Genomic DNA, 14,835 nt, shown 5'->3' with positions numbered 1-14,835 from the left:
AGTGGAATTTTTTACTACTGTATCGTAGACTTACTATTTTCTGTCGCTCAGGCATCAAGTTTGTGCCCATCGACAGGAGAAATTTCTTGAGGGTATTGGGGAGTATACACCGGAAATTCTGTACGTCATGACGAGAGTTCGGAAGTTAGGCCCTTATTTTGAGCACTGAGTGAATATGAGGCCAATATTGCGTGGATTTTAGCTACTGTCTTTCGACTCGGTCGTTTCTGTACTAGTGCCCCCTACCTAAAATTTATACATTCTTGCTTCTCCATCGTACATTAATGTTTTGTTACGGAATAAGCGAGTGGAAGGACTCGGTTTAGGTGCGTATGATACTTACTTTCCAAATATATTAGAATTTTATTTCCAGTACTCCAACTAAATTAAAAAAACACTGACAAAAAATCCCAACACAATAAAATAAACAATTTAAAGTACTGAAATCTCAGCAATACATTTGTCTAGGTAACTAATATACCTATAAGTGAGTAACATTGCAAGGTCACTGGTTAATATTAACGTGAGATAAGCCAATGCAAAAGTGAAATACTAGTGCATTAATAACAAGTGTAAGGGCTAGAATGGTGCATGCAAGCATCCAAACGTGCATGCACTGTGGTGCTGGTCATCAGTTCGTGGGATGGAGACCCATGCCTGTTGCAGTTGATCAGTCAATTCGGGGTCGGTTAATGCTGTTTACGGATGACACCTGAGTTGTCGTCCGATGATGTCCCATATGTGCTCGATAAGAGACTGATCAAGTGACTGAGCAGACGAAGGCTCTGCAGAGCATGTTGTGTTACAACAGCGGTATGTGAACTACCGTTATCCTGGTGGAATGCTATTCATGAATGGCAGCACGACAGGTCGACTTACCACATTGACAAACAAGTTTGCAATCACGGTGAGTTGGATAACCTGGAGAGGGCTCCTGCTGTCGTATGAAACTGGACTGCAGACAATGACTCCAGATGTAGGTCCAGTGTTCAAAATGGTTCAAATGGCTGTGAGCACTATGCGACTTAACATCTGAGGTCATCAGTCCCCTAGAACGTAGAACTGCTTAAACCTAAGTAACCTAAGGACATCACACACATCCATGCCCGAGGCAGGATTGGAACCTGCGAACGTAGCGGTGGCGCGGTTCCAGACTGAAGCGCCTAGAACCGCTCGGCCACACCGGCCGGCTAGGTTCAGTGTGTCTAGCACGCTGACAGGTTGGTTCGAAGGCCCTCAACTGTCCTCATCCTAACCAACTTACTGCCGTCCAAGGCACCGAGGCTGGCTCTCATCGGAAAGCACAAATGACCTCCACCCTGCGCTTCAATAATCTCGTGCTTCACCAAACCGAAGTCGCAAGTAGGGTTGAGGTAAATGGAATGCGCGCCAGAGGGTGTCTTACATGAATCTGTACTTCAAGGCGCCGATTTGTAAGAGTTCGCTGTGTCACTGCGATGGCACTTGCGCTCAGATTGCTGCTACAGATGCGGTACGATACACCGGACCCGTACGCCTAACACGATGGTCTTCCCACTCATTAGTTCCACGTTGCCCTCTTGACGCCTGTCACCTTACAACCGTACATTCTCGTGGACACTGTTGCTAGCAATCATGTACAGGTGCTTCGTTCCTGCCATGACTTTCTGTAGTGTCCAGAAGGAACACGTAAGTTCTCGTAGCACTATTAAACGACCTCTTCCAAACTCAGTGGGGTCTTTATAAAGGCGCCTTTGTCGCCTTAAAGGCATTTTTGAATGCATCACCTCACAACGTCCAGCCTTATAGGTAATTAACGCTCACAAACATTACACGGTGTATTTAAAGGAAACCCTGTTGGCATCCTTGTAATGGCGCTACCTGGGCCAATTTTATGCGACTGGTTCGAAACAGGAACAGACATCATCTTTCAGATGAACAAGCCTACCAACCTTCGTTTATGTCTCACGTCTCCATCTTGGCACTGAAATTTTTTTCCATCAGTGTTACATTCAAGCCTTTACTGAATTTAAAAAAAGATTTGTACTTCAACAACGTTCCCAGTAATTACAAATTGCACCAACATTAATTTCTCAAAAAGGCAGTAATAAAACAAGTTCATTAGACAAATTCATAGATACACGATTATCCATGGTTGGAAAAATAGTGCTGTGACATGAATGACATTAAGCCTCAAGAAGATAATAAAAATATATTCCTTTACATAATCGACCATCGACGTTTATGAACACAGCCCACAGAAACAGTAATAGCTTTTCCTCAAACTGAGCTCCGATTAAATACAGCAATCTGTAAGGTCGGAGCCACCACAGTCATAAACTTAAGAATGCCAGCCTACCTGTGACCAGCCATACCAACCGTTTACGGAGTCTTCTGGATAACAAACAAGCCACCCACTACTTTTGGGTATGCAGGGATTTACACTAGGGATGGAAGCCCTGAACAGAGGATCATTAACGTAGTGGATCACCCGATGGTAGACGCCGTCATTGACGATTCTGAACGCGCAAAAAGAGACATGTGCAACTAGGGTTCCATTTATGAGTGCATCGCCGATGGTCGCTGCAGGTTTCCGATTGGTGACGGAAGAGAACTGGTGTTGTCACTCCAGGCAGATTCGTTGAGGGGCCGCCACAGGTGCGCTGTCCACACCGCCGCACAACGGGGCAGCAGCAGAGGCGCGCTAGTGAGTTCCAGTGCATCGTAACACTGGCAACTTTCGTGTTGACACAATCTTGTAATATCATAACAGAATAACGCTGTGTGTAGGTATGTGATCTTTCCTTGTCCTAAAATTGTAGTCAAATATCAGCCCAGCACATTCCATACCAATATCGTTTCCAAATAGCGTAGCTCCATAATATACCGATGGAGCATATTTGACTATTTAACATTCAGCAGCTAATTTTCTACATTTCAATGGTGACTCAATGCCATTTAGATACTTCCCATGGACCACGGAACCTGAGACACACTGCAGCTCAAGTGACTTCAGCCACAGCAGAAGATGCTACTCAAGTGAGATGGGAAATGTACCTCTTCGAAAGCAGTGATTATTTTCGTCACATCAGTGACTATCAGTCTCGATACTGGACATTGTGTTTGGGCATTAACTAAAATTAGACAACAAAAAAAGATATTAACGATTTACACTCCTCGAAATTGAAATAAGAACACCGTGAATTCATTGTCCCAGGAAGGGGAAACTTTATTGACACATTCCTGTGGTCAGATACATCACATGATCACACTGACAGAACCACAGGCACATAGACACAGGCAACAGAGCATGCACAATTTCGGCACTAGTACAGTGTATATCCACCTTTCGCAGCAATGCATGCTGCTATTCTCCCATGGAGACGATCGTAGAGATGCTGGATGTAGTCCTGTGGAACGGCTTGCCATGCCATTTCCACCTGGCGCCTCAGTTGGACCAGCGTTCGTGCTGGACGTGCAGACCGCGTGAGACGACGCTTCATCCAGTCCCAAACATGCTCAATGGGGGACAGATCCGGAGATCTTGCTGGCCAGGGTAGTTGACTTACACCTTCTAGAGCACGTTGGGTGGCACGGGATACATGCGGACGTGCATTGTCCTGTTGGAACAGAAAGTTCCCTTGCCGGTCTAGGAATGGTAGAACGATGGGTTCGATGACGGTTTGGATGTACCGTGCACTATTCAGTGTCCCCTCGACGATCACCAGTGGTGTACGGCCAGTGTAGGAGATCGCTCCCCACACCATGATGCCGGGTGTTGGCCCTGTGTGCCTCGGTCGTATGCAGTCCTGATTAAGGCGCTCACCTGCACGGCGCCAAACACGCATACGACCATCATTGGCACCAAGGCAGAAGCGACTCTCATCGCTGAAGACGACACGTCTCCATTCGTCCCTCCATTCACGCCTGTCGCGACACCACTGGAGGCGGGCTGCACGATGTTGGGGCGTGAGCGGAAGACGGCCTAACGGTGTGCGGGACCGTAGCCCAGCTTCATGGAGACGGTTGCGAATGGTCCTCGCCGATACCCCAGGAGCAACAGTGTCCCTAATTTGCTGGGAAGTGGCGGTGCGGTCCCCTACGGCACTGCGTAGGATCCTACGGTTTTGGCGTGCATCCGTGCGTCGCTGCGGTCCGGTCCCAGGTCGACGGGCACGTGCACCTTCCGCCGACCACTGGCGACAACATCGATGTACTGTGGAGACCTCACGCCCCACGTGTTGAGCAATTCGGCGGTACGTCCACCCGGCCTCCCGCATGCCCACTATACGCCGTCGCTCAAAGTCCGTCAACTGCACATACGGTTCACGTCCACGCTGTCGCGGCATGCTACCAGTGTTAAAGACTGCGATGGAGCTTCGTATGCCACGGCAAACTGGCTGACACTGACGGCGGCGGTGCACAAATGCTGCGCAGCTAGCGCCATTCGACGACCAACACCGCGGTTCCTGGTGTGTCCGCTGTGCCGTGCGTGTGATCATTGCTTGTACAGTCCTCTCGCAGTGTCCGGAGCAAGTATGGTGGGTCTGACACACCGGTGTCAATGTGTTCTTTTTTCCATTTCCAGGAGTGTATGTGGTTAGTTAGAAAAATAACACCGACAGTAGACTTTACACTCATGTGCTGAACCGTTTCACAGTCCAATATCTTCTCACTGACATCATTTTGTAACTTTGTAATCTGAATTAGTTTCGTAAAGATTTGTGTATGTACACCATTTCACATCAATATATGTTGATGAACTCAACTTGACATATATGATTCCTTACGCCGCGGTAATAACTTACGACAGGCACTGCACATTGTCCTTTCCATCCGAGCTTCACTTTTACCTTCAGGAGGCCCCATAAATTTAATAACTCATAAAATTTTACAAATTCATAACTTTCTACAGTAAAACGTCCTGTGGATTCATTGAAGCACAATCATTCAGTGAGAACTAAGAAGGATTTTTATATATATAAATTGTATACTGTGGTGTCAATGGAATACCTCCTAACGTCGTGTCAAACGTCATTCTGCTCGGCCTAATATAGCAGCTCGACGTGGCATTGACTCAACAAGTCGTTGGAAGTCCCCTGGAAAAATATGGAGCCATGCTCTCTCTGTAGGCGTCTATAGTTGCGAAAACGATGCCACAAACTGACCTCTCGGTTGTGTTCCATAAATGTTCGATGGGATTCATGTCGGGTGACCTGCATGTCCAACCATTCCCTCGAACTGGCCAGAATGTTGTTCAAACAAATCGCGAACAATTGTGGCCCAGAGACATGGCGCACTGTCAGATAAAAATAATTCCCAGTTTTTTGGTAACATGAAGTCTATTAATGGCTAGAAATGGTCTCCAAGTGGGCAAACTTAACCATTTCCTGTCAATGAACTGTTCAATTGGATTAAAGTACCCAGTCTATTCCATGTTAACGCAGCCCACACCTTTTCCGAAGTGGAATGTCCCATGCGTCTAACTCCAAATACCATTCGGCTTTATTAGTCTATTAAAAACCTGTCGAGTGGCCATAACATTGTCGGAATCCTTTTCACATGAATCACTTGACTACTAATGCAGTGACCTTTTATACCTAGTGTAAGCGATACTACCGCTATCTGTGTGTGTGCATATAGGTTTCCCATGACTTTTGTCACCTCAGTTTTTTTGTAGGCAAGAGCAGGCGTGAAGCTATCTGATAGTAGGTGAATGGGGAATATTTGTCTCGTAATGAATCATTGTGGCGATAGAATAACAGGTTGAGATGTCAGCATTTCATTGTCATTGCAAGAGTCACCAACAATTCATAGACCAGTGTTAACCAAGAATATGAATGCAGTTATTTAGGTAATCAGACGACCGAAGAGTCTGTAGTTAGTGAAGAAAGCGGGAAAACGTTTTGAAGATTCTATTGACCACGTCTGACTACCTCATGTGGGGGATCGTCATATTGTGCACCAAGGAAATCGTACTCCATTTACATATGTGCCTGTCGTCCGAGAACAAGTAATGAACTCCCATATGCATTTTGAGTCATCCGGCACCTTTGATCCGAGACTAACAGCACCAGACTGGAGAATTACCGCCCCATGTATCGATTGCCATTACAAGTATGAAAAATTGGCTTCGCTTCAAATGGTGTCGTGATCAGGAAGCATGGATTGCTAATCAATGGCGTCGTACTGTGTGTAGCAATGTATCGCAACTCTGCACAACTCCTGAAGATAATCGTCCATCTAAGGGGAGTTCCCATTCACCCAACGCTCTGGACAGGCACGGTGGAGTTACTTCGTGTCGTCATGGCGTAGAGAGACTTCGCCTATAACTTCAGTTAATGGCTGGAAGTGACTGAGGGGTCTTCGTGGCACAACGTTACTTCACAAACACCATGCGTCCGCCTGTGTTGACCTAAACTGGACAGCATAGTGGTGTCATTTTGATTAAGACAACGGTCATCTGCACATGGTAGGTGTCTAGATGCATTGCATGTCTAATATTGAGGTACTCTCGTGGCTAGCAAAATCCCAGATCTGTCCTCGTTAGAATATAAATGGGAAAGGCTCACACGTCGACTTCTTCCCAGTATCCGGCATATCAAGTACCAGTTACAACAGTTGTGGGACAGCTTCCGTTAGGAGACGGTACAACAACTTTATGATATGCTTCCCAATCCAATCAGTGCATTTATCCTAATTGAGCGAATGAAACATGGTACTTACAGATGGACTCATTCTGCCAAGCTATTTGTAAATTTGATGAGATTTTCTAATGACTGGGAAAAATTTGGAAATTTATGGTAAGGTCTTATAGGACCAACTGCTGATGTCATCGGTCCCTAAGCTTACGCACTAACGAATCTACCTTAAACTAAGTTACGCTAAGGACACACACACACCCATGCCCGAGGGATGACTCGAACCTCCGAAGGGGGAGGCCGCGTGGACCGTGACGAGGCGCCTTGGACCGCTTGGGTAGCCCTCTCGGCTAACTGGGGAAACATGTGTAATTTCGTTTCCTTCTCCCCATGTGGATCATTTACTTGTTTTGTCAGGCAGTGTATTTATAAACAGAAAATCGCAACTTTACTCCACAATATACAGAGTGTTTATATGCCCCTGCGCTATTCATAAACAATCGAACTATTCACACACGGTCTCTGCAAGTCCAATTTTATACAGATGACTGAGGGACCTCGGCTCTTCAGTATAAAGTGTCGAATCAAAACACCTTCAGTCGTGTACGTTAAAAGTTGTTATTTTATTCGGGTACACAGTTTCAGGGCTACATTACGCCATCTTTTGACTCCGTAGCAGACGTGTAAGAAGGATCTCACTTCTAGTCCAGTCAAAATAGGGACCAGCATTCAGTGACTGGCATCAGTAGATCTAAGACAGCAGTTCCTACAATCATCACATGCTAACTGCTTTTTATTCACATATAGTTGACTCAACCAAAGGTATTTTCCAATCGCGATATTTATATTCCTCACCACACAAAGACGAATATACAACACTAGCTTCGGATTGAGTCTATTATTTCCATCGTAAACATCTTACAAGCATATATTTACCTTCGCGAGATTGAACATGCATCGCTAACTGCCGGACCATAATCGCGCTTCAACATTTACATATTGGCGTGGAAGAGAAGACGATTCCAATTCTAAACCATTACAAACAACTCCTTTTGGCATTAAGGCACAGTTATTAGTTACAGAGCACAAAAATAATTTACTACTACTTGACGATTACAGACTGATTAACCGGGAAATGCACCCAAATATTGATGTAGGCAAATATTTATCATCTACTCGACGGAGACAATCACTAACACTTTTTATACTCCACAGCAAGTCATTTGTAATACTAAAATTGGTTTTGATGACTCAGTTTCAAACGGAGATTCTGACAATGAGGCCGTCGCCATTACTTTTTGTTTTACTTAACTCATAGCGTAAACACAGCACTCCTACAAAACAAGTGTGATACTACTATGAGAAGAAGATACGCTACGGTAGGTGTAGAACACCCGGGTTCACGAATATTTATCCAGTGTTGTAGAAACTATTATACTCGTAGACGTAGCAATAGAGCCATGAAGTAAACAGGAGAAGGTAGCCTTCGTTCATATCCTTCTCCTTCAGTGTACAAATTCTGAAACCATTTTTAACCAGTTGGTCCGCTAATAAAAGATGCCCTGTGTCCACGTTGTGTGTTATAGTCCTGCCGTCGGCAGAATCGATACACTTTTGCCGACGCATGAATTCTATGCCAGCAGCAGTAACGCACGAGTTTTTCAAATATTTAATACTGTAAAGTATTTAGGAGGGTTATCGAGTTAATGTAAAACACGGCTTTTAGTAAATTAGTGGATTCACATTCGAATGAGATTAAACAAATAAATTTAACCGTCATATAACGAAATTTTTTCGCATATGGAAGCGTTAAGGCTGGCATGGTGCATTGTGAGATGTTTATGTCTCTGTCTATTGAAGGAGTACCGTGCGTGCGTGCGTGTCTTAAAAATTGTCTACCTTTCTTCCTATTCTCTGAAGATATAACAATGATTCGTAAGCGTCATATAAAGGTTCATACGGGGTTTGTTAGTGTGTCTCATTAGACCAACTATGCTGACACCATATTAGGAATGTAAACTTGTTGCAACACTGCAGTCGTTGCAAATTTGGAAATTTGTGGTAAGGTTTTATGGGACCAAACTGCTGAGGTCATCGGTCCTTAAGCTTACACACGACTTAATCTAACTTAAACTAACTTACACTAAGGACAACACACACACCCATGCCCGAGTGAGGACTCGAACCTCCGACGGGGAGAGCCGCGCGGACTCCGGTTGCAGCAGGCGCTTGACGTTCAGAATATGCTAAGTTGAGAAAGGAGGAGAATATGACATAATCCACTGTGGTATTAATGAACCTCATTAGAGCTTTACTCTTTGGTGAACTGCTGTTCAGAGTAATCACTCCCATTAGTGACCGTAACTGAGCTCCTCAGGGGGATAGAGTAAGAAATGATCCACAAGACTTAGAAAACTAAGTAAATGAGCATTTTTCAAGTACTGCACTAAATACAGTGATGTTATTTCCAACCTCAGAGAATGAAGTCAATATAACTGTTCAAAAACTCATAAATAAAAAGTCAGTAGGCTTAGATGTAGTACCAATGTTTGTACTGAAACAGTGCACATAGATTATACAAGAACCCTTAACAAATATAATAAATGGATCCTTCACATCACGGACATTTCCAGAGTAGTTAAAACAGGCAAGAGTTTTACCTTTGCTTAAGAAAGGTAATGCAGAAGACATAGAAAATTACCAGGCTATTTCCCTGCTGTCACCATTCTCAAAAATGATAGAAGCAATTATGAAAGACAGATTAATGAAATACCTGAATAAATACAATCTTTTAAGTGAATCACAAAATGGTTTCCGAAGTGGCAAAAATATGGAGTCAGTCATTATAGAATTTACAAAGTTGTACTTGATGCTCTTGAAAAAGATGAGTCTGTCACAGGCATAATTTTGGATCTTTCTGAGGCCTCTGATACAGTCGACTACAAGATTCCATTAAATAAATTAGAAGCAATAAGAATAAGAGTGGTAGCTAATGACTGGTTTCGATCATAGCTAGCAGATAGAGTACAAAGAACAGAGATGACACATAATTTAAATAGTTCTAAACACTTATCACAACCAAAATACTTTAATATAGTGGTTCCACAAGGTAGCATGTTAGGACCAATACTATTTCTGCTATGCATCAATGACTTTCCCAGTAGTGATACTCACGGTGAAAAAATTCTCTTCACTGATGACAGTAACATTATAGTCACCGAGAAAACAAGAGAACTCCTTGCAGAGAAAGCAAATGAAATTCTCAAGGAAGTTTACGATTGGTCAATAAGCAATAACCTGGCACTGAACGTAAAGAAAACTAATGCCATGAAATTCAGTTTGAAGAGGGAAAATGATAATGTTATATTAAATGGTGATGGTACCTCAATAGACTGTGTAGCAAATGCAAAATTTCTAGGAATGTATATTGATTCCCAGTTGAAGTGGTGTGAACACACAAAGGTACTGGTAAAGAGAATGTCCTCACCATGTCATGCCCTTAGAGTCCTATCATCAGTGTGCAACATGCAATGTCTTTTAGTTACATACTATTCATAAGTACACTCAGTTCTTAGCCATGGAGTTCTTTTTTGGGGAACAAATGCACAAAATATGAACACAGTGTTCAACCTCCAGAAAAGAGCCATAAGAATAATAACAAAAAATAGTAGTCGAGCTCATTGTAAGGATCCGTTCAAAACATTGGCGATTTTAACTGCTCCACGTGAATACATTTACCAGTCAGTTGTACTCATCAAAAATGACATTGGTAATTACTCCACAAACAGCTCTGTCCATGACCATGGAACAAGAGCTAGACTCAACTTACATTCACCAAGGAAAAAATAATCACGAAACGGAAAACAGCGTTTTCTACCAAGGAAGAAAACTGCACAATACCTTTCCAAAAGAGATTAAACAAATTGCAAAATTACAGTTACTTAAAAAGGCAGCTAAAAAGTACCTGTTACGCAATACGTTTTATACATTGAAGCATTACTTAGACAACACAGAGTAGGGATGTCGATAAAAAAATTATACAAATAAATAATAATAATGATTATAAAACATCCAACATTCCACATAACACCTACACACAATCGTCCTTTCCTTCTTAGCTCCTTTTCTAGAAAAACCCACCCCCAACCTATGCACAGCACAATACTAACTCTTCCTCTTTCTGAGCTCAACGTATCACTCATTATACAAGAATACTGACACAGTTCTTCAGGATAGCAAATGGGAAGTTGCGGTACAGGAAATGGCCCAGAGATCACCAGTGTGTGTGTGTGTGTGTGTGTGTGTGTGTGTGTGTGTGTGTGTGTGTGTGTGTGTGTTTGTGTGCAGTGACTGAAGTGTTACGAAACAATGTGTGTATAGTGTGTGCATAGACTGGTAGTGAGATATGAGTGAACAGTGTGGTATTACATTATGTAATAAGTTATTTGTAAAGAAAGTATTGTACACCAGGAGCAAATCTAATGATCGACACTAACTAGAAGTCTGTAGGTGTATGTGTATACAAATTAGTTCATTTTAAATTTGACTAAACTTGTAATTATTTTGACATGTCCTATATCCTTGTAAAAAGTGGTCTCCGGATGAATAAAGCTACTACTACTACTACAACTACTACTACTACATTTGTAATCCGTCTGTGTATGTCGGTTAAAACCCCATCTTCTCAGGAACGGATAGACGTCTGAAGTTGAAATTTTTGTCACATACGAAGCTCTACAGTCTCTCTGCGATTTAATCTCTTAAATCAACGCAGTCGAAATATATTGGCACTTATGTCAAATAATTTGAGAGTCGCAAGTTCACACATCAGAATCTATGCGGTACTCCGAGTTGACCTAGAATCATGCAATTGCTCAAGAAGCAAGATTTCTCGTTACAAGTAAGGCCAAAAAAATCCGACAATTTTTAATATGTAATAAAACCACAGGAGAAAAATATTTTTTTCTCATTGTATATCTAACAAAATATTTGTCCATCTTGTTAAGACTCATTTTTTTCAGCAACGGCTAGACATATGACGATGAAATTTATGTCACGTTTCAAAGTCTACGGTTTCTTGGCGCTGTAATAAATTTAAACTTCTACGTCAACAGCCAAAAGCTACAGGCATTTAGGTACCAAATTTTGATGTCTTGCCTGTACAGACAGCGATAACAGACAAAAAGGTCGTTTACATTCACGATTCCCTGGATTCATGAACTGTCCATGTACATTACGAAGTTTGTACGGAAACTTCGGTGGGCGAGTCCTACTCGCGATTGTCCGGGTTTTGCGCTATATGCTCTGAATAATGCTGGTCACAAGTTGATGAAGCAAGATTCTTACACAGGTATGCAGGATACAAGAAAATTATTGACAGAAAGAATTGTTGTTATTATATAGTAAGCCATCGCTCTGCATGGACTATCGTAGGTGCTGAGCAAGAAGCACTCCCACATTGCGGCAGGTCGCTAACCTGACAGTGATTGAAATTGCCAGAACGCTGTAGTGAGAACTTCTTCCCAATCACCAGAATTCTTCCCATTCATCCCGCCACTGATGTGTCTGCTGAACCAACCTCTTAATTTCAGAGCAGCATTCAAACCTAACGCTGTTAGTCATTTTCCGTGTGTTTCCCAATATCTGCGTTCCCCTACAGTTTTTACCCTCTACAGCCCCCTCTAGTATCATGGAGGTTATTCCTTGATGTCTTACCACATTCCATATTGTCGTTTCTTGTTGTCACTGTTTTCCATATGTTTATTTCTTCGCCGATTCTGCGAAAATTCTTTTCATTCATTATCAGTCCACCTAACTTTCCACACTCTTCTGCAACACTATCTCTCAAAAGCTTCCATTCTCCCCTGTTCCATTTTTTAACGTTGTCTATGATTTCATATCATACAGTTCTGGGCCCCAAACGTACATTATCAGAAGCGTCTTCCTCGCATTAAGACCCCAGTTTGACTCCAGTACACCTCTTGGCCAGGAATGCCCTCTTTGCTTGCGCTAGTCTGTTTAAACGTCCTCCCGGCTTCGTCCGGCATCAGTTACTTTGATTCGAATGTAGCAGAATTTCTTAACTTCGTCTCCTACGTGATCAACTTATTTCAATGTTTGGCTACTCACTGTTTTAATTTCTGCTACTTCTCATTACTTTTGTCTTCCTTCTGTTTACTCTCAATTCGTGTGCAGTCAGCAGAAATTTCAGTCCATTCAATACATCCTATAATTCTTCGTCGCTTTCACTGACAATAGCAATGCCGTCAGCAAATCGTATCGCAATAATTTCTCCCTTAAGTTCAAGCCACTCTTGATGCACCCTTAATTTCCGTCATTCTTTCTTCGATATGTAGTTTGAACAGTACTGTCTTAAAAACGCGTTAATTCATGCAATTCGTTCTTCGTCTTCCAGTCTTACGGTTTCCTATCGGTTCTTGTATACATTGTTTAATTTCTGTATTTCCCTATACCTTACTCCTGTTTCTCTCAGAATTTCGAACGTGTTGCACCACCTTACACAGCTGAACGTTATATACAGGTCAACGATTCCTATGAACGTGTCTTGATTTTTCTTTAGTCTTGTTTCCATTGTCAACCGCGACGTCAGAATTACCTCTAGTTGCTTTACCTTTTCTAAAGCCAGACTGGTGGTCGTCTAACAGGTCCTCAATTTTCTTTTCCATTCTTCGGCATGTTAGCAGCTCGGATGTGTGAGGTATTAAGCTGATAGCGCGGTCGTTCTCGCAGTTATCTGCACTAAGTAATCAATCACACCATTAGTGATTACCGTAGTGAGGGTAAACTGGAATAGTGTTCATGATGGCAGTCTGCCGACGACACAATTGCGAGGAATATACATCGCCCTCTGTAAGTGCTGATAAAGAGATATCTAATGTATATGTTGAATACGATTACTAGCGATTCATCAAGATCATTAACACATTTAATCACACTATGTGAGCGTGGTAGTAATTGCCATTGGGTAACTGATGAAATCAAATCAATTTTCTTTCAACAAATGGAAATTTTATTCCTAAAAGCCTTTTATATTTTATTTTTTTGGAAATATATTTAAAATTATAACCAGAAAGCACCCTCTAAATATCAAGTTTCAGTTTATTCAGAGGCAGAAAGAACAATTTTTTGACAGTATGAGCTTTCCGGCTGAGAACCTTGCCGCTCCCTTTTGACACGGCCGTAGTCGCGACCGCTCACAACAACCTCTGAAAGACTGCACTGGTGTAAATCTGCAACACACCAGATAACTTTAAACTAAAAATATTTTAACAACTCACACAAGGACATAAACTATGCGCCCCGCAGGAGGGATGGAAATGGTACAAAACACAAACATTAAAAGATTAACTTGCCACCGAGGGTGCAACTTGATTTAAAAAAAGAAAACTCCTATGGTGGAAGGATGGCAACTTTATATACTAAAATGACAATTTAAATAAAATCCCATGAAATGCAGTCCTACATAAAATATACAAGGTTGGCCAAACATGCTCTACATTACACATATACCGCCTCTCAAGTTGATAAGCAAGAAAAAAACGTATTTCAGTAATTCGGCCGTTACACTTAAATCAATAAATTCGTTAGCATCGAATCCGAGAGAGGCAGCTATTAACGTATGGCAGCCGACAGACAGACAGACAGACACTGACTTCCTAACAAATGCGGACGAGAGACAGACGAGCAAGCAGGGGACGAGACTCTGACCAAGAAAACAAGTAGAATTTAACAAAAGTAAAACACACAACATATCACCAATCACTTCACTTCTAATAAACTGCGATGTCTGGCGAAGACCTGGCGCAGCAACACCAAAACGCTCTCTTGAACCGTCCGCTGCCAGCCCCCTTCAACGGACGCATGAAAGCGCGCCGATCTCCCGTCTCACGGCGTCGCAGCTCGCACCGGCCAGACCGATGTCTTGGCTTGACTCCTGTTGCTCTCGTGTCGGCCGCGAAGTCACTACCCGTCGCTATACGGCGCGGCCCACTGGACTGACGTGGCGACCTCACATGCGCCGACGCTCAAGACGGACAAGTCATGTTGTGTCTCAATGCGCGACCGACCAACTGATACATCCAACCGCCAATGACCACTGCCTGAACAAACTCGAGCAGACTGGCGGCCTAACACATACTAGCACTCCGGACGACAGACAGATACTGACTGCCCCAAACTGACCCAGCTGACCAAC

The 14,835-nt window shown here is 42.8% G+C and overlaps 1 protein-coding gene across 1 annotated transcript in view; it reads left to right on the top strand.

The window, feature by feature from the left end:
- The window catches only part of LOC126161897 (zwei Ig domain protein zig-8-like), a 208,473-nt gene that overhangs the window by 119,791 nt on the left and 73,847 nt on the right, over positions 1–14,835 (top strand). The gene's annotated exons all lie outside the window — the stretch shown is intronic.

The sequence above is a fragment of the Schistocerca cancellata genome, chromosome 1 (genome assembly GCF_023864275.1).
Source record: "Schistocerca cancellata isolate TAMUIC-IGC-003103 chromosome 1, iqSchCanc2.1, whole genome shotgun sequence".
In the NCBI taxonomy this organism is placed as follows: Eukaryota; Metazoa; Arthropoda; class Insecta; order Orthoptera; family Acrididae; genus Schistocerca; species Schistocerca cancellata.
Note: the sequence above shows the minus strand (reverse complement) of the source record. Positions and strands in the feature narration are given on the sequence as shown.